The 20,579-nt window shown below is 40.1% G+C and overlaps 1 pseudogene across 1 annotated transcript; it reads left to right on the plus strand.

Annotated features, from left to right (window-relative positions):
- The first annotated feature begins 9,354 nt into the window (after positions 1-9,354).
- On the plus strand, positions 9,355-14,627 carry LOC308616438 (RNA-binding protein EWS-like; annotated as a pseudogene). Its single transcript has 2 exons — positions 9,355-9,376; positions 13,574-14,627. The product of its transcript is annotated as an RNA-binding protein EWS-like (transcript).
- The last annotated feature ends 5,952 nt before the right edge of the window (positions 14,628-20,579 follow it).

Raw genomic sequence — 20,579 nt, forward strand, 5'->3', positions numbered from 1 at the left:
TAGATTGCTTTGGGTAGTAGAGTCATTTTCACAATGTTGATTCTTCCAATCCAAGAACATGGTACATCTCTCCATCTATTTGTATCATCTTTAATTTCTTTCATCAGTGTCTTATAATTTTCTGCATACAGGTCTTTTGTCTCCTTAGGTAGGTTTATTCCTAGATATTTTATTCTTTTTGTTGCAATGGTAAATGGGAGTGTTTCCTTGATTTCACTTTCAGATTTTTCATCATTAGTATATAGGAATGCAAGAGATTTCTGTGCATTAATTTTGTATCCTGCTACTTTACCAAATTCATTGATTAGCTCTAGTAGTTTTCTGGTAGCATCTTTAGGATTCTCTATGTATAGTATCATGTCATCTGCAAACAGTGACAGCTTTACTTCTTCTTTTCCGATTTGGATTCCTTTTATTTCCTTTTCTTCTCTGATTGCTGTGGCTAAAACTTCCAAAACTAGGTTGAATAAGAGTGGTGAGAGTGGGCAACCCTGTCTTGTTCCTGATCTTAGTGGAAATGGTTTCAGTTTTTCACCATTGAGGATGATGCTGGCTGTGGGTTTGTCATATATGGCCTTTATTATGTTGAGGAAAGTTCCCTCTATGCCTACTTTCTGCAGGGTTTTTATCATAAAGGAGTGTTGAATTTTGTCGAAAGCTTTCTCTGCATCTATTGAGATTATCATATGGTTTTTCTCCTTCAATTTGTTAATATGGTGTATCACGTTGATTGATTTGCGTATATTGAAGAATCCTTGCATTCCTGGAATAAACCCCACTTGATCATGGTGTATGATCCTTTTAATGTGCTGTTGGATTCTGTTTGCTAGTATTTTGTTGAGGATTTTTGCATCTATGTTCATCAGTGATATTGGCCTGTAGTTTTCTTTCTTTGTGACATCCTTGCCTGGTTTTGGTATCAAGGTGATGGTGGCCTCGTAGAATGAGTTTGGGAGTGTTCCTCCCTCTGCTATATTTTGGAAGAGTTTCAGAAGGATAGGTGTTATCTCTTCTCTAAATGTTTGATAGAATTCGCCTGTGAAGCCATCTGGTCCTGGGCTTTTGTTTGTTGGAAGATTTTTTATCACAGTTTCAATTTCAGTGCTTGTGATTGGTCTGTTCATATTTTCTATTTCTTCCTGATTCAGTCTTGGCAGGTTGTGCATTTCTAAGAATTTGTCCATTTCTTCCAGGTTGTCCATTTTATTGGCATAGAGTTGCTTGTAATACTCTCTCATGATCTTTTGTATTTCTGCAGTGTCAGTTGTTACTTCTCCTTTTTCATTTCTAATTCTATTGATTTGAGTCTTCTCCCTGTTTTTCTTGATGAGTCTGGCTAATGGTTTATCAAGTTTATTTATCTTCTCAAAGAACCAGCTTTTAGTTTTATTGATCTTTGCTATCGTTTCCTTCATTTCTTTTTCATTTATTTCCGATCTGATTTTATGATTTCTTCCCTTCTGCTAACTTTGGGATGTTTTTGTTCTTCTTTCTCTAAATGCTTTAGGTGTAAGGTTAGGTTGTTTATTCGAGATGTTTCCTGTTTCTTAATGTAGGATTGTATTGCTATAAACTTCCCCCTTAGAACTGCTTTTGCTGCATCCCATAGGTTTTGGGTTGTCGTGTCTCCATTGTCATTTGTTTCTAGGTATTTTTTAATTTCCTCTTTGATTTCTTCAGTGATCACTTCGTTATTAAGTAGTGTATTGTTTAGCCTCCATGTGTTTGTATTTTTTACAGATCTTTTCCTGTAATTGATATCTAGTCTCATAGCATTGTGGTCGGAAAAGATACTTGATACAATTTCAATTTTCTTAAATTTACCAAGGCTTGATTTGTGACCCAAGATATGATCTATCCTGGAGAATGTTCCATGAGCACTTGAGAAAAATGTGTATTCTGTTGTTTTTGGATGGAATGTCCTATAAATATCAATTAAGTCCCTCTTGTTTAATGTATCATTTAAAGCTTGTGTTTCCTTATTTATTTTCATTTTGGATGATCTGTCCATTGGTGAAAGTGGGGTGTTAAAGTCCCCTACTATGATTGTGTTACTGTCGATTTCTCCTTTTATGGCTGTTAGTATTTGCCTTATGTATTGAGGTGTTCCTATGTTGGGTGCATAAATATTTACAATTGTTATATCTTCTTCTTGGATCGATCCCTTGATCATTATGTAGTGTCCTTCTTTGTCTCTTCTAATAGTCTTTATTTTAAACTCTATTTTGTCTGATATGAGAATTGCTACTCCAGCTTTCTTTTGGTTTCCATTTGCATGGAATATCTTTTTCCATCCCCTTACTTTCAGTCTGTATGTGTTTCTAGGTCTGAAGTGGGTCTCTTGTAGACAGCATATATATGGGTCTTGTTTTTGTATCCATTCAGCCAATCTGTGTCTTTTGGTGGGAGCATTTAGTCCATTTACATTTAAGGTAATTATCGATATGTATGTTCCTATTCCCATCTTCTTAATTGTTTGGGGTTCGTTATTGTAGGTCTTTTCCTTTGTTGTGTTTCTTGCCTAGAAAAGTTCCTTTAGCATTTGCTGTAAAGCTGGTTTGGTGGTGCTGAACTCTCTCAGCTTTTGCTTGTCTGTAAACGTTTTAATTTCTCCATCAAATCTGAATGAGATCCTTGCTGGGTAGAGTAATCTTGGTTGCAGGTTTTTCTCCTTCATCACTTTAATTATGTCCTGCCACTCCCTTCTGGCTTGTAGAGTTTCTGCTGAGAGATCAGCTGTTATCCTGATGGGGATTCCCTTGTGTGTTATTTGTTGTTTTTGCCTTGCTGCTTTTAATATGATTTCTTTGTGTTTAATTTTTGACAGTTTGATTAATATGTGTCTTGGTGTATTTCTCCTTGGATTTATTCTGTATGGGACTCTCTGTGCCTCCTGAACTTGATTAACTATTTCCTTTCCCATATTAGGGAAGTTTTCAACTATAATCTCTTCAAATATTTTCTCAGTCTCTTTCTTTTTCTCTTCTTCTTCTGGAACCCCTATAATTCGAATGTTGGTGCGTTTAGTGTTGTCCCAGAGGTCTCTGAGACTGTCCTCTGTTCTTTTCATTCTTTTTCTTTATTTTGCTCTGCAGCAGTTATTTCCACTATTTTATCTTCCACCTCACTTATCCGTTCTTCTGCCTCAGTTATTCTGCTATTGATCCCATCTAGAGTATTTTTCATTTCATTTCTTGTGTTTTTAATCGATGCTTGATTCATCTTTAGTTCTTCTAGGTCCTTGTTAACTGTTTCTTGCATTTTGTCTATTCTATTTCCAAGATTTTGGATCTTGGAAATAGAATCTTGGATCATCTTTACTATCATTATTCTGAATTCTTTTTCAGGTAGACTGCCTATTACCTCTTCATTTGTTAGGTCTGGTGGGTTTTTATCTTGCTCCTTCTGCTGTGTGTTTTTCTGTCTTCTCATTTTGCTTATGTTACTGTGTTTGGGGTCTCCTTTTTGCAGGCTGCAGGTTCGTAGTTCCCGTTGTTTTTGGTGTCTGTCCCTAGTGGCTAAGGTTGGTTTAGTGGGTTGTGTAGGCTTCCTGGTGGAGGGGACTAGTGCCTGTGTTCTGGTGGATGAGGCTGGATCTTGTCTTTCTGGTGGGCAGGTCCACGTCTGGTGGTGTGTTTTGGGGTGCCTGCGGACTTTTTATGATTTTAGGCAGCCTCTCTGCTAATGGGTGGCGTTGTGTTCCTGCCTTGCTAGTTGCTTGGCATAGGGTGACCAGCACTGTAGCTTGCTGGTCATTGAGTGAAGCTGGGTGCTGGTGTTGAGATGGAGATCTCTGGAAGATTTTTGCCGTTTGATATTATGTGGAGCTGGGAGGTCTCTTGTGGACCAGTGTCCTGAATTTGGCTCTCCCACCTCAGAGGCATAGCACTGACTCCTGGCTCCTCAATTTGGGATGATTTGTTGTCTATTCATGTATTCCACAGATGCAGGGTACATCACGTTGATTGTGGAGCTTTAATCCGCTGCTTCTGAGGCTGCTGGGAGTGATTTCCCTTTCTCTTCTTTGTTCCCACAGCTCCCGGGTCTCAGCTTTGGATTTGGCCCCGCCTCTGCGTGTAGGTCGCCGGAGGGCGTCTGTTCTTCCCTCAGACAGGACAGGGTTAAAGGAGCAGCCGCTTCGGGGACTCTGGCTCACTCAGGCCGGGGGGGGAGGGAGGGGCACGGAGTGCGGGGCGAGCCTGCAGCGGCAGAGGCCGGCGTGACGTTGCACCAGCCCGAGGCTCGCCATGCGTTCTCCCAGGGAAGCCGTCTCTGGATCCCGGGACCCCGGCAGTGACGGGCTGTACAGGCTCCCAGAAGGGCGGTGTGGACAGTGACCTGCGCTCGCACACAGGCCTCTTGGCAGTGGCAGCAGCAGCCCCAGCATCCCACGTCCGTCTCTGGGCTCCGCGCTTTCAGTCGTGACTCGCGCCCGTCTGTGAGGCTCCTTTAAGCAGCGCTCTTAATCCCCTCTCCTCGCTCACCAGGAAACCAAGAGGGAAGAAATAGTCTCTTGCCTCTTCGGCAGCTCCAGAGTTTTCCCGGACTCCCTGCCGGCTAGCTGTGGCGCATTAGCCCCCTTCATGCTGAGTTCTCGCCGCCAGCCCCAGTCCTCTCCCTGCGCTCTGACCGAAGCCCGAGCCTCAGCTTCCAGCGCCGCCCGCCCCGGCGGGTGAGCAGACAAGCCTCTCGGGCTGGTGAGTGCCGGTCGGCACCGATCCTCTTTGCGGGAATCTCTCCGCTTTGCCCTTCCCAGGTATGTGGGGAGTTTCTTGCCTTTTGGGAGGTCTGAGGTCTTCTGCCAGTGTTCAGTAGGTGTTCTGTAGGAGTTGTTCCACGTGTAGCTATATTTCTGGTGTATCTGTGGGGAGGAAGGTGATCTCCGCGTCTTACTCTTCTGCCATCTTCCCCGGAAGTCCTGGACTATGAATCTTGAAGGCAAATGTGGGCACAGAGCCTGCCAGCTGGAAGTGAATGCAGCTGGGCTAAATCCATCTTTTCCAGACCTTTCCCAGCCACAGTCACTTCATCACTCTGAGCCTAAGTTTCCTCATCTTTCAGAAGAGGATAAGAACCTCGATCTCACAGGATGGGTGTGAGGATTAAACAAGACAGTAGTAATAACTCTGGTTGATACTTACAGAGAGAGCTCTTACTATGTGCCAGGAACTGTTTTTAGTGCTCAACATATACCAACTCACAACAATCCAATGTGGTAGGTACTATTACAGTCCTCGTGTTACAGAGGAGAGACTGAGGCAGAGAGGTTGAGAGATTTGACAAAGGCCTTCAGCTAGTAAGGCAGATCTGGGCTTCAAACCCAGAAAGGCTGGTTCCAGAGCATGTACATTTAGCCCTTTGCTGTGCATCCTTAGCACAGCCCCTGGCATGTGGTGGGTCTTCCATAAAGGGGTAATTCCTTTCCTCTTGGTTCACTAGTTGCTCTGGGATGGTGATGGTGGCCTGTCCCCTGTGGTCAGAGCTGTCAGGAGACTGGAGAGACAGCTGGTGAATTCAGTCTTGACCAGGCATACAAAGCCCCACAACTCTGACTTTTCTTTTTATGCTTTTAGCCTGATTCTTAATAAGTGAAAGATATAGATGTCAAGATCCTTAAGAGTAAAATCAATGTTCCTTACCTAAGTCCAGGTCTTGTTAAACAAAAGAAACACATCTCTTTCCAAATGCATTTGAAGACAGTTCTGTAAACTGTTTTGCAGTTTTAGTGCTCAGGCACTTTAGAACAAAGTAATAAGAAAATTGTTTTTTGAAATCATGCTAAGGGCAATGTCCACTGTTATGATAATTATGATTATTGTTATTATTTTCTGTGTGTGTATGGGAGAGATACATGGGGTAGTGATCAACTTTAGATTCTTTTCTACTATAATTTAGGTTGATATCATGAGAAGATTGCTCGGTCAATGAGAATCAGAAAATAGAAGATACATATTTAATGCAGACAGGAGCAGAATCCCATGAATGAGGCAGGAAGTGTATCTCAATGGTTAGGACCATTGTCTTGGGAGTCTGGGTGCCAACTTTGCTTCCACTCCTTGATGTGTGACCCTAGGTTAGTCATTGTCCCTCTCCAAACCTCACCTGAAAAATGGGAATGGTTTTGGGAAGAGCTGCTATGATGATCAAACAAGATAATGTTAGTAATAATGATATTGTAAATTTGAAGGACTGGATAAATGTAAGGGAGAGTGATCATTTGTGGAAGTCATGGTGTCCAGAGTCTGGCAGAGCTGGTTTCAGTCTCTGCTCAGGCACTCTCTTGCTAAGCCTTAGTTTTCTCATCTTCAAAAGTGGGATAGTAATACATAACAGGTTTTTTTGTTTGTTTGTTTTAGAATTCAATGAGGTTAATGTGCATAAAATGTTTGGTATAGTGCCTGGTACACAGTTAGTGCTCTATAAGTGTTAGTAATTATAATTTGATTATGACCCCTGGCTCAGAAGTGATGCCACAAAAGATAGGACATGAAAAATGAAGAAATGGTTCAAACCAGTGATTGCTCAATTGAGCATTCTTTTAATTTCCTGTGTGTGTGTGTTTACATTTGTGTGTGTACTTTAGCATGTTTAATGATGAATTTCCACGGTGAGAATTGGATGAATCACAGAATCAATTTAGTCTTTACAACAGTTGAAAACAGCATGAAATGTTTTTCCCTTCTGGAGGCCATGCCTTGCTCTTGCTTGACTCTGGCTGTATTCTCTGCTATCCAACTACTGTAAGTGCCTGCTGGGCAGCTCAGCAGGTCTCCTAGAGAGTGGAGTTCCTTCTTGGTTAGAGGGACATGACTCCTGTGTAATGGGGCACTTTACTAATGTGGGATGTGTTGCCAACACCTGGAGTTTTCATGGGCTGCAGGTCCTGTGCAGAATGTGGGCTTATAGGGGAATCTGGGAGAAGCGTGTTACACTCCTCTTTCTATCCCTCAGGGAACAGTCATGTGAATGCTCTTCTGTACCTCACCTGGAGTACTGCACACCTTCTTCACAGTCTGCTTGGCTCCAGTCTCATTCTGGTCAGTCATCTTCACATCAGAGTCACATCCACAGTTTACACACCCCTGTCTACTCACATCGCTCCCCTGATGAAAACCTTGCACTGGCAGGGTGGAGTCCTGGTTGCTTAGCACAATGGTCAGACTTTTCCTGAGTTGGCTTCAACTTGCCTCTTTAGCCCCTGCTGGCAAGTGCCCTGCCGTGCTGTAATTATCTGTGCACACATTTGCATATCCCACCAGACTGTGTGCAACTCATGAGTAAAAACTGTCTGATTCCATGTACCTCTCATAACTGGCATATGGACGGTGTTCAATAAATTTTTTTTAACAGGGAGTTCAGCGTAGTGTTTAAAAATTTGACTCTGGAGTCAGAGAGACCTGCCTTTGACTCTTGGACTCTCCACTTTATTGATATGTAATGTAGGTCAAGTAGGTAAGATGGCTAAGTCTTAGTTTCATCCTCTGTACAGCAGAGGCAATGGTGCTTACCTATAAGGGTGTTTTGAGGATGGCACAAGGCCTGGTGTGCAGTAAGAACTTAAAAGGTGTTAGCTTTTATTATTATTAAATCTTTGTTGAACACACACCATAGCATAGTCTATGGAAAAGAGGGATCATAAACGGGATACTGAGTAATAATCTTTTGATGCTGGAAACCACCAGGGACACATGACAGAAGATTGTCTTCATCTGAGAAGGTATGCCAATGATGGCAATGGAAATTGTTGGGAAGCTTTGACATCTGACAGTGTGGTAGTGTGTGTTCAGTTGCTAGTAACTGAAAATCTAACTCAAATGGGCTTGACTAGTTTTTTAAAAAAATGGTTAATTGCTTATATAACTAGACAGCAACAAGGTTGGGTGGGCTTCAGGGTTGGTTTTTTTCAGCTGCTCAAACATATCATCAAGGATCCAGGGTCTTTTTCTCTATGCTGTGCCATCCTCTTTCTTGGTGTAGCTGTAAGAGGGCTGCCAAAATCTGGGATTTGATGACCATATTCAGGGAGAAGGATAGAATTGCTTCTAGAAACTCTCTTAGAAGACTGAAACCTTGCTTTCCTGAAGCCACCAGCAAATAACTACAATCTTCTTGGTCCTGAATTAATCACATATCCATCAGTGAACCACTGGATGGTGTTCAGGGAGTGAGGTTGTGCTAGCTGGTTTGGCTTGAGTCACCTGCTCCATACCTAGAATCAAGGCATGTATTCTGCAGTAGTGGAGTAAGAAAATCCAAGTATTGAAAAGGGGAAGAGGTTGCTAGGAAAGAAACTGTTTTCTGAGCTTCTGAAAGAATCTTCAGCTCTCATGGCTGCTATACAAGTTTCAGAGAATGGGAGGCATATCTCCATACTTTTATTGCTTCATCACTTAGGTGCTTTTAAAAGTGCTTTCCTACATCATTCATTTGACAACCACCACCAGTACAACAAAAAAGCACAATAATGACATTTCTCATTTTTGCTGTGTCTACTATTTGCAGTACTGTCTTTTAGCTTTGATTCCTGGTTCTCTGAAGATGTTTTTTCCCCAGTAAATAACTCTCTGATATAAGTGTCACTAGATTGTCTTTATAGATGAGAAAACAAACTGAAGCTCAGGGAGGTTGATGTAAGTGTTTCAAATTCACAAAGAAAATTAGCAGAGCCAGGATTTGATCCAGGTCTGTCTGGTTCCAAAGCTCATATTCTTTCCAAGACTCCATGCTACCTTCTTATTCTTATTCTAGAAACGAGGTGGAGACTTCCATTTGAAAATGGATGTGCCAACTTGATATTCTTTCCATCTCCTCCTGGAAACCATCCAAAGCAATAAGGAGGATAGAAAACAAAATTCCAAACTCCATTTTTAGTGAAGCTAGGAGACAGGCTGAAAAATATTATGTAGGGGTTGTAAAGAGCACACAGTAGCTGTGAGAGAGGCAGTAGCCAAAAGCAGAGATGAGAGTTCAGTAAAGTATTTGACCAAAAAACAAAGACAAAGACAAACTTTCTTGATACTGGGGGAACTAGTCTAAAGGAGAAAATATCTATCCTTTGGTTGAAAAAGAGGATGGGGACATAGGATAAGCTGAGAAGAAGAGATTCCCCCAAACTTGGTTAGCTTCAGAGAAGTAAGAAGGCTGAAAGTATCAGTCATTTTTTGCTACATAACAAACACCTCCAAATTCAATAAACATTTTTTCCTGTTCATGTGTCTTCAGGGTGGCTGGGGTTAATGTATCTAGGCTGTTCTAAGCTGGGTTTGACTACAGTCTGAGGGCTGGGTGCTGGTCTGCTCCATGTGTATCTCAACCTTTTAAGTCAGTGGCAACCTGAGGCATATTCTTCTCGTGATGAAAAGCAAGAGTCAAGAAGGTAAATCTAACTACACAAGCACATTTCATGCTTTGCTCATGGCATACACACTAATAGCCCATTAGCCAAAGCAAGTTGCATGGTCAAATCTGAAACCAAGAGATAAGGAAGTACAATCCATCACCATAAGACCATGACAAGAGTGTACATGCATAGTACTTTGGGAGATGAACAAGTGAGGATAGAAATTTAATCCTCCACACCAGGTTATATGTAGAAGCACTCTGACTTTGTAGCAAATGAGAAGAGAGACCCTGAGCTGTGAAAAGCAACTTTATTATAATTCTACCCTGGCCTCTCCCCACCTACAGAAAACTTTGTCCAATGTTTGGTCCAGAAAGTCCTAATTCAGTCAACAATGAGCAATAACAAACAAACCAGTGCTGTATTTTAACAAAGATACTATATAAAAAAGGGAGAAAGGAGCAGTAAAAGTTATGAACAAAGAACACTCACTAGTAAAATGGCCCTGGAACAGACTAAAATTGTGAGCAAAACTTCCACCTTACAGAAAATATCATATAGGAGCAATTACCTCTGAGAACAACCACCATGCAATAACTCAGGGGTGGGATTGCAAGGCAGCACTGGATGAGATGTGATCTGGCAAAACTCAGAAAATAAATAGAAGAAAAAATGAAACCATTATTAAAATAAAGACAAAATTTGACAGAGCACAGGGTTAATAAACTCTATGTAAATACAAGAAAGGACATAGAAAATAGAAGTGAGAAGAACAAACAAAGTGAAATGTAGATTAAAAGAATAGCTAAAGAGGACTGTATAGATGTAGAAGAGAGTCAAAAGAGATCAAATATATGCATGATTGGAGTTCATCAAAAAGAAAACCAAAATAATGAAACAGAGCAAATGACAAAGGTATAAAGAAGAGTTTCCTAAAAAAATTTTTTTGAATCTACATATTGCAACGAACAAATTATGTGCCTGACAAAGATGACCCCAAATGGTCAACACCGAGACATTGTCTCATAATATTAGTGGACTTCAAATATGAAGATTCCTGATTTTCCCCCTTATATAGGACTTTATTTCTTCTCTCCTCCAGCTGGCTTCAGATTTCTCCAGAGCAACATTCAGTTCCAGATGAAAATAGAGCAACATTTAAGCAATATCTAATAAAAGAGAATATGAATCAATGGTTTTATACCTTTATATCCTTTACATATAGAAGCCAGAGAAACACAATTTTAAAAACCCAAGAGCTCAGAGAATGTGCTCCTATGAGCCCTCCTTGATGAAAATAAAAATGACAAACTTCAGCAAACCAAGACATTTTTTGAGAAACTATGTATAAGTTTAACAGTGACTGAGAGTGAGCACTGTACATATTTGACAGTAGAACCAAGACTAATTTACGTATATATTTTAATTGAAATATAGTTGATTTACAATGTTATATTAGTTTGAGGTGTACAACAAACTGATTTGATATTTTTATAGATTATACTCCATTTAAAATTATTAAAAATGTTGGTTATAGTCCCTGTGCTATATATTATATCCCTGTATCTTAATTGTTTTATTCCTGGTAGTTTGTACCTCTTAATACCCTTCCTCTGTCTTGCCCACCCCTCTACCTCTCTTGTACTGGTAACCCCTAATGTGTTCTCTGTATCTATTAGTCTCTTTCTGCTTTCTTATATTCATTCATTTGTTTTATTATTTTTTAGATTTCACATATAAGTGAAAACATAGAGTATTTGAAACCAAGACTAATATTAATGTGGGTATTAAAGTGGTAGAATACAATAAGAATGTTACATATTGTAGAACATCATAGAAATAATAAAACTTACAAAAACCAGGGAGGAAAAGGTAAAGAAAATAGAAGGAAAAGAAAGTATATTGATTGTTTCATATAATGGCTGGGAGTAAAATCATATCATTTAAAGCTGACAAAGTAGTAGAAATAAAAATATAATAGCCAGCTTTTGCTATATAATAATCAATCCCCCACAGTCAGAATTTACAAGAAGAACAACAAGAACATTTATTCTCACATTCATCTGTTACCAGTTTGACTGAGGTTTGGGCTGATCCAAAGTGAAATTGTCAGGAGGACCTGCTTCAGGCTGTGAGTCATCTTGGTTTGGCTGCAAGCTGTGGGTTGGGTTCAGATATTCAGATGTATTAGCTCTGGACCCAGGCTAAAGGGGCAGCAGCTCCCAGAGGGAGGTCTTCTAATAGCACACCACGAGAGTATAAGAGGCCAAGCCAACTAATGAAGCACGTTTCAGGACTGCTCATTTCCTATCTGTTAACAATACATTGGCCAAAGCAAGTCACGTGTCCAAGCCCATTATCAATGGTGGTGAGAAGAATATATTGCTCTTGAGTGAAGAACTTAGGACAATAAGTCAATCTATTATGGCATATTTAAGAGTACAAATATAAACACTAAAGAAGGATACTATTAACTAAAATTTGATGATAGGGAACTAATAGATAAGTAAAAAATTAATGACTAAGAATATCATATACTATTATAATTTAAAAGTAATCACTAGAATAAAGTACAAACCTTTCTAAATATCAGAAGAACTGCCTATAGGAAATGAACCAAAGAAAATTGATCACCAAGCAAAGAAAGTACAAAAATATGTCAGAATTTAGACCAAAGTATTGGCCATACTATTAAATGTAAAAGGACTAAACTCACTGTGGTAGGAAGAATAATGCTCCCTCTCCAGGTCCCCAAAGATGTTTACATCTTAATCCTTGGAACCTGTGATTAAGTTATGTTACATGGCAAGGGTTGTGGATGGAACTAAGGTTACAGCTCAGTTGAGTTTAAGGAGATATTTAATTAAACTGGATTTTCTAGGTAGGCCTGATATAATCACAAGCATTCTTTAAAGAGGCAGAGGGAAACTTGAGTATAGAAGAGAAGTGGTCCAATCTGAATAAGACTCAACCTATAATTCTGGTTTAGAAGATGGATGAAGGGGACATAAGCCAAGGAAGTTCAGGCAGCCTCTGGAACCTGGACGAAGCAAGGAAAGAATTCTCCCCTAGAACCTCCAGAAGAAATACAGCTGGGTCAGCACCTTGCTTTTAGCCCAGTGAGACCCATTTCAGACTTCTGATCTTTAGAACTGTAAGGTAACAAATTTGTGTTGTTTTAGGCTACTAAATTTGTGACAATTTGTTACAGCAGCAATGAGAAACTAATATGCTCATCTATTAATGGAAAAATAAATTCAGATTGGGTCAGAAATGAAAAACCAATATTATAATGTTTACAGGACACATCTCTAAAATTAAGGGATTCAATAAGCCAAGAAAAAAAAAAAAAACGGACAAAGAGTGTGATTCACAATGATGCATCAGCACTGATTAAAGTGAAAACTACAAGAATTACTTGGAGGAAAAATAATACATGATAGAAACATAGCAATATTAAGGGACATTAAATCTCTTAGTCAATAACAGGTCAGGTATATTTAAATTGAATAAGTAATTAATAAGGTAGATATATTTAGCATATGGGAAACTTATTACCTCGTAAAGAATAAAGAGAAATTCTTTATATGTACTTTTTGTAGCAGCTTCTTTAGCAGCTTTATTCATTATCACTCCAGAGTGGAAACAACCCAAATGTCCTTCCATGGGTTAATGGATAAACAAACTTTTGTCCATTCATACAACAGAATATTATTCAACCATAAAAAGGATCAGATTATCAATACATTCAACAACATAGATGAATTTCAATGGCATTAGGCTGAGTGAAAGAAGTCTCAAAAGTCTACTTCCTGTATGATTCCTTTTACATGACATTCTATACAAGGCAAACTAGAGAGACAGAGAACAGATCAGATCAATGGTTGTCCAGGGTTAGGGACTAGGGGATGGAGTGACTACAAAGGGTCAGCATGAAGAAATTTTGGGAGGAATGGAACTATTCTGTTTTCCTAATATTAGTGGTGGTTACATGAAACTATTCCTGTGTTAAAACTCATAGAACTATATCACAAAAGTCAATTTTATTGTATGTTAATTTAAAAATTAAAAAAATGAAAGCAGAGATTAACAAATTAGGCAACAAAAGTCTTAGAAGTAATAAACAAATGAAACCAAAAGCAAGTTCTTGGAAAAATATATAAAATACCCACTAGCTAACTAATGAAGCAAAATAAAAAGAAACTTCAAATATGCAAAATAAGAAATGACAAGGGGTCGAGTGGTTTGATGGGAAAGATTTTCAAGGGAGCAAACTTAAAGTTTCTCTTGCTCGGAAGAAGCCTCCAATGAACAGCATGCGGGGAGGAATGCCCCCCCGTGAGGGCAGAGGGATGCCGCCGCCACTCCGAGGAGGTCCAGGAGGCCCAGGAGGTCCTGGAGGACCCATGGGTCGCATGGGAGGCCGTGGAGGAGACAGAGGAGGCTTCCCACCAAGAGGGCCCCGTGGTTCCCGAGGGAACCCTTCTGGAGGAGGAAATGTCCAGCACCGAGCTGGAGACTGGCAGTGCCCCAATCCGGGGTGTGGAAACCAGAACTTTGCGTGGAGAACAGAGTGCAACCAGTGTAAGGCCCCAAAGCCTGAAGGCTTCCTCCCACCACCTTTCCCACCCCCGGGCGGTGACCGTGGCAGAGGTGGCCCTGGTGGCATGCGGGGAGGAAGAGGTGGCCTCATGGATTGAGGTGGTCCTGGTGGAATGTTCAGAGGTGGCCGTGGTGGAGACAGAGGTGGCTTCCGTGGCATCCGGGGCATGGACCGCGGTGGCTTTGGTGGAGGAAGACGAGGTGGCCCTGGGGGACCCCCTGGACCTTTGATGGAACAGATGGGAGGAAGAAGAGGCGGGCGTGGAGGACCTGGAAAAATGGATAAAGGCGAGCACCATCAGGAACGCAGAGACCGGCCCTACTAGACACAGAGACCCTGCAGAGCTGCATTGACTACCAGATTTATTTTTTAAACCAGAAAATGTTTTAAATTTATAATTCCATATTTATAATGTTGGCCACAGCATTATGATTATTCCTGTCTGTACTTTAGTATTTTTCACCATTTGTGAAGAAACATTAAAACAAGTTAAATGGTAGTGTGCTGAGTTTTTTTTTTCCTTCTTTTAGAGATGGTTGTTTAACTAAGACTAAACAATGGGAATCTCTTGTGAGCATGCTCAGTATCATTGTGGAGAACCAAGAGGGCCTCTCTAACTGTAACAATGTTCATGGTTGTGATGTTTTTTTTTAAATAAAATTCCAAATGTTTATAAACCTTCAAAAAAAAAAAAGAAATGACAAGGGGGAAACACTATCAAACAGGAGTTTAAAAAAATGAGATCAGTTCCTATAAATCCCTAAAAATAAAATTTAAAATCTAGACGAAATAAACAATTTTCTAGGCAAATGTAATTTATCAAGCCTGATCTTGGAAGAGATTAATGTCTAAATAAACCAGTTATAAAGAAAGTCTTGAAAAAGCTACCATCCCCTCCATGAAGAAAAAAAAATGTTATAAAGTTTCTAGGGGAATTTTAACCAAACTATTAAAGCACAGATATTCCTTATAGCAGAGAATCTGGTAGATACACATTAACTGAATGATCAAAGTGAACATCATTTATAGCAGGACAAACATATGTGTGTCTCCTGATATAATGCACTAAGAAGGACATGATCTCATTTTTGTGGCATTTCTGACAAAAAATTGTAACTTAAATCCAGTCATGAAGAAACACCAGAAAACTCCAGTTGAGGGATATTACACAAAATAAATAACCTGCACTCTTCAAAAATATCAAGATTTTTAAAGACAAAGACTGAGGAATAGCTCCAGATTAAAGGAGACTGGAGAGACATGATAAATACACATGTGATGCTGTATTGGGTCCTAACTAGAGAAAAAAATTTTATGAAAGACATTTTTGGGAAAACTGATAAAATTTAATAAGGTCTATAGATTAGATGATAGGACTGTATCAATGTTAATTTCCTGATTTTGATAATTGTCTTGTGGTTTTTTAAGAGTACATCCTTGTGTTCAGAAAATACCCACTTAAGTATTTAGGGCTAAAGGGATATATGTATAACTTACTCTTAAATGACTCAGAAAAAATGACATATAGATTTAGGGAATCTGGGGTATGGTAAATTTGTACTTTGTTAAACAACTTTTCTCTAAATCTGTAATTCTTCAAGGCAAAATGTTAAATAACTGATAATTCCAATTTTATTTAAACTAAGCTAGAACAAAGAAAAAGGAAAAGAAACATGTTTTTTTTTAAAAAAGTGACATTAACATTAGTAAAACCTGATAAAGATTGAGATGAAAAGAAAACTGAAAGACCAAAGTTACCTATGAATATCAATACAAAAATCTAAATAAAGTATTAGAGACCACAGTGTAGCATCACAATAAAAGACTTGAAAAGAACTCTCACAAATGAAAGAAAATGTAACAGAAATAATATTATAGGGCCAAGTATTATTTCAGGAATTCAAGGACGATTTCATATTAGGAAATTGATTAAATTAATGATTTAAAGAGAAAAATCACCAGATTACCTCTATGATTGCTGAAACAATCAAACACAACTCAACACAAAATTTGACACAACTCAACGATTATTTATAAAATAGAAATCAATTGATTCTTCCTTAACATAATAAAATATACTTAGCTCCAAAGCCAGGATTATGCCGAATGGGGAAACACTAGCAGTATTCCAACTAAAGTGAAAGACGGCTACTCATTCCTTGCGGTTGTTACACACTAGATGCTTTCCATGTAAGATTTCATAAGTCTCCATTTTATTTAATTAATTTCTACACTTTATCATTTCCTTTATTCAACTTCATCTGGGCTTAATTTGCTCCTCTTTCTCTAACTTCTTGTGATAGATTCTTAGATTATTCATTTTCAGACTTTCTTTTCTCTAGATACATGCAGTTAAAGTTATACTTGATATATATTTCCTCATAAGCACCGTCTTAGCTGTGGCCCACAACCATGTAATATTTTCCTTAGCATTTAGTGCAAGATGATTTCTTATTTCTATTTTTGACTTCTTCATTGACTAGTGGGTTATTTAGAAGCATGTTGCTTAATTTCCAAATATTTCCAAATGTTGAAAATATTCTTGTTATTGATAACTAGATTAATCCCATTACAGTCAGAGAACATACTCAGTATAATTTCAGTCCTTTGGAATTTGTGGACCTTTGCTTCATGACCCAGCAATGTGGCTAGTTTTGGTAAATCCATGTGCACTTAAAAAATGTATTTTTCTATGGTTGTGTGCAGTGTTCTATATATGTCAATTGGGTCAGATTTGTTAATCATGTTGTTTAGATAGCCTACATCTTTACAATTTTTTTTTGGGTGTTGCTTATTCTATCAGTTGTTGAGCGGTGTTTAAGTTTCCTTTCTTATTCAAAGCAACAGGGAAATTGTTAATTTAAATAGGTAATTGATAATTTAAAACAAGATTATACCAACATATCTTAAGCATTTTATTTTACTCTATAAAATAGCAGTATACATTTTGTTGCTAATCTTTAGATGTGGGGCAAAGATCTTTCTCCTTTAAAGTCTTGCGTTGTCTTGCCTTTGGCAAGATGCTTAAGCCCAGGTACTTTCATGGGTCCACCTGATCCATGAGGAATTCATTCATCTCTTCCCTGCCAAGTGATGAGAGTACAGGCTCTCCACCCTGATATACATGCAGTTAAATTTATACTTGATATATATATTGCTGACTTTCCAATTAGCCTCTCTCATGCTCAGGTAGCCACCTGCAGGACAGGTAAGTCCACAGGGATGCATGTTTATTAGTCTAATCCGGGTGGTTAGTTTCAAAACTTCAGGGTGCATCTGAATCACCTGGAGGGCTCCCTAAACCATGGATTGCTGGCTCCCACCCCTAAAGTTACTGGTTCAGTTGGCCTGGGCTGGGGTTGGTGATTTGCATTTCTAAGCAGCTCCTAGGTGATGCTGATGTTGCTGATCCAGGGACTGTACTCTGAGAATCACTGGTTTGGCCAATCAAGTTAATTCCATTCTTCTTGCCTGGGGCTGCTATGGACAAGGATCTATGATAAATCCATTATCTCTGAGATGTGTGCTGAGGACTCGGGGTTCGGGTGAGAATCTGTGAAAGTTTTCTTCACTCTTTTACACAACAGCCACTCACACTTTTTCTGCCTCTAGATGTGGCTGTAACTGTGGTAGCCCCTGGGAACCCCGGAAGGGAGACATGGCCCACATGACAAGGATGGCAGGGGAAAGATGGAAGATGCCATGATGATAATGTTAGGATTGAATGAACCAACCCTGATATGTCCTCCCTCTGAACATTTTATTCCTGATATAATAGTTCCTGGTTGCTTAACTTTCTGCTGGGTCTTCTGTGGCTTGCACGTTTATGGGAGCTGATACAGAAAGCAATCCTTGGCCATCTTCCTGGGCCTCCCTGGACCTGGAAATTTGAGTGGGATCATCTCATGCTCCCAGTTATGTTGTCTTGGAAATGAGACACCTCCAGAATTTTTCTATTCCTGGGCTCACCTGCTTGGGTTCTGCCTGCTGCACCTTCATGCATTCACCTTCCTTTGCCTTCCTCTCTGGTGAAAATCCCAGCCCCTTCACATCTTCCCACAAGAAATGTGCTCATGTGGGACATCTTGGGTGTGCTTGTTGCATTCCTTGAAGATTTACAGGCTGAGGGAAGGGATCCATGTGTTTCACGTGGCCTTCCTGTCTTGCTGGGTCTGCCCTAGCTTCTCTTTCCACCCCATCCTGTTCTCCAGAACAGTAAATGCTTTCTACACCCCTCTCCAGTAATACCTACACCAAGGCTCTCATCTTCTACCCAAAGCACTTCTTTAGGTGTTTTCTCCACACCGAATTAGGATCCTCTTCTTAAGGGGAGTTATGGTGCCAGTTGTGAATATCCTTTTTCTTTTTTTTTTTAAATCACCTTGTGACTGTGGGTGAAAAGCCAAGTGAAAATCTGGGGCAAAGTAATCCCAGAAGGTTCAGAAGGTTGAGAAGGTAACAAAAGCCCTGGAAGGTGGCATTGCCCTGCTGTGTTGTAACACGGTCTTCCTCTGGACATCTCGAGGTTCTGGCCATGCCCCCTCGAAGGCCATGGATAGGCAGGAGATAGAGTCACCTCTCCTATATCTAGACCATGCATTCTTGACAGGGGCTAACTTGCTCCCAAGGGGATGAAAATTGTCTCTTGTGGGTAGGGAAAAAACCTCTTACTCTCTTTATGTATAAAGCAGAGATGTATATCAGTGCACAAATATATATAGTACATTGGTGGTATTAGAATTTTCTGGGGGGTTGTTAAGCAAATAATGTCTAAAAAGGCTCCAGATGAGAGGTGATAATTTTAAAAAAGGTCGAGAGACACTGATTTGGATGACCTTCCCCTTGGGGCAGCCTCAGTAAGGGCTACCACCCAGTTGCCCAGGCCAGAAACCTAGGCATCATCCTTAATGACTCTTCTCCCCAATAAGTCTCAAAAGTTCCCCAATATTTAATCATCTCTCTTAGTTTTGTGCCTAAATTCCAGCACAAGCCACTGTTCCCTCTTGCCTTCATCTCTGTCTTGGGACAATTAAAAACCTTGTATTTATTTGCCTGTGGCATCCTCTGCCTCTAGAGCAGGGGTGGGCAAACTAGGGCTGCTTGTCAAGGGTTATTGGAACATAGCTCCACCCATTCATATACCCTGTGTCTCTAGATGCTTTCGTGCTATGATGGCTGGGATGAGTAGCTGCGACAGAAACCATGCGGCCTGCAAAGTCTAAATGATTTACTTTTATCTGGTCCTTTATTAAAACAGTTCAGGACACTAGCTGTGGATTATGAGCTACTTACGGTGAAGGACAGGTCTTATTTCACACTGTTCCTGGTGCCCAGCCTCAAAACTGGTGCAGAGTGTAGCCAGTGAGTGTTGGGAGATGAATAACTGGGTGGATGACTAAAGGGATGAAATGCAAGTTCATGTGGTAGAGGGTGGGCCCACCCAGTGTGAAAACCAGCAAGTCACTGACTTTTCTCTACAAGTGCAGGCCATAGCTCAAGTTCAGATCCAGCAAAACCCCTTTTCCCTTTTGCTCTTGCCCTCATTTCTGCTTTTTCATCTTTTGATAAGAAGGAAATTTTCTTGTGTGGCTCAGATGATTAAAAATGAATTATCTAAGTACTGTTTCCCTCTGAGAATCCTGAGCAGAGTCTAATGGTGGTATGGAAAAAAATAAAAAAAAAGCCTGGGTTAATGTTGATCTTCAGAAAGTGGAAGCATTTGCTCCTTAATGAAAAATTCCACAGGCTGCAGACACATCTGGGGCCTGTCCTGCTGGCTTTAGTTATGAACTTGTTGTGAGGAACTCATGGCTGGGCTTTTTTAGATCTCTAAATTTTACAGTGCCATGAGTAACAGTAATAGCAACTCACAGGAGTCGAGCACTTCGGGGACTTGACTGGTGGCTGTCACATATTCCAAAATCCTGATTGATCCCCATTTTACAGCTCTGGAAACTGATGCTCTGAGGGGGAAGCGACTTGTTCAAGTTCATACAGCTGCCAAGTGGCAAAGCAGGGATTTGACAGGGTCTGTTGGACTGCTAATCCCATTACCTTCCTCTTCAATCAGGAGATTAATAATGATAATAATAATAAAATTGGCTTTTTTTTTTTTTGGAAGCCAGATTTCAAAGACCAGGTTGCTTTTGAAGGAACAAAGAGAAGGAAGTTTTCCTAAACTTGGAAACGTGATTCTAGGATTTTATCAAAGTCGAATGGAAATGGATAGGCTTCTAGGGTAGTACCCATGCATGAGAGATCCTCTCGAAGTACTGGTATTCATGTCACCTGTCCAGTCCACATTGTCACTTGGCCGTCTTGCTTGCCTCGCTCTTTGTTCTCTGTCATTACCCAGCGCAGCCTGGCCATTACCCTGTGTCTCTCAGTCCCCCTCCTTTTATCTTTCCACTCCCTCCCTTCCTTCCATTTCCACTGTTATCCCCACCCCCTCAAGAACTTTGGAAATTTTCTCATAGAAATCCATCAACTCCACTCTTGACTCTATCATCACTTTATTTTGATCAGATGCTGTTCTGCCATCCAGCAAAACCATTCCCTCCTCTGGGGACAGCACCTTCATGTCCTTTTGGAGAGTGGCATCTCTTCCACTCTTATCCATGGTGTACAGGGGACTCT

The sequence above is a fragment of the Mesoplodon bidens genome (genome assembly GCF_964165515.1).
Source record: "Mesoplodon bidens genome assembly, chromosome: 4".
NCBI classification, from domain to species: Eukaryota; Metazoa; Chordata; class Mammalia; order Artiodactyla; family Ziphiidae; genus Mesoplodon; species Mesoplodon bidens.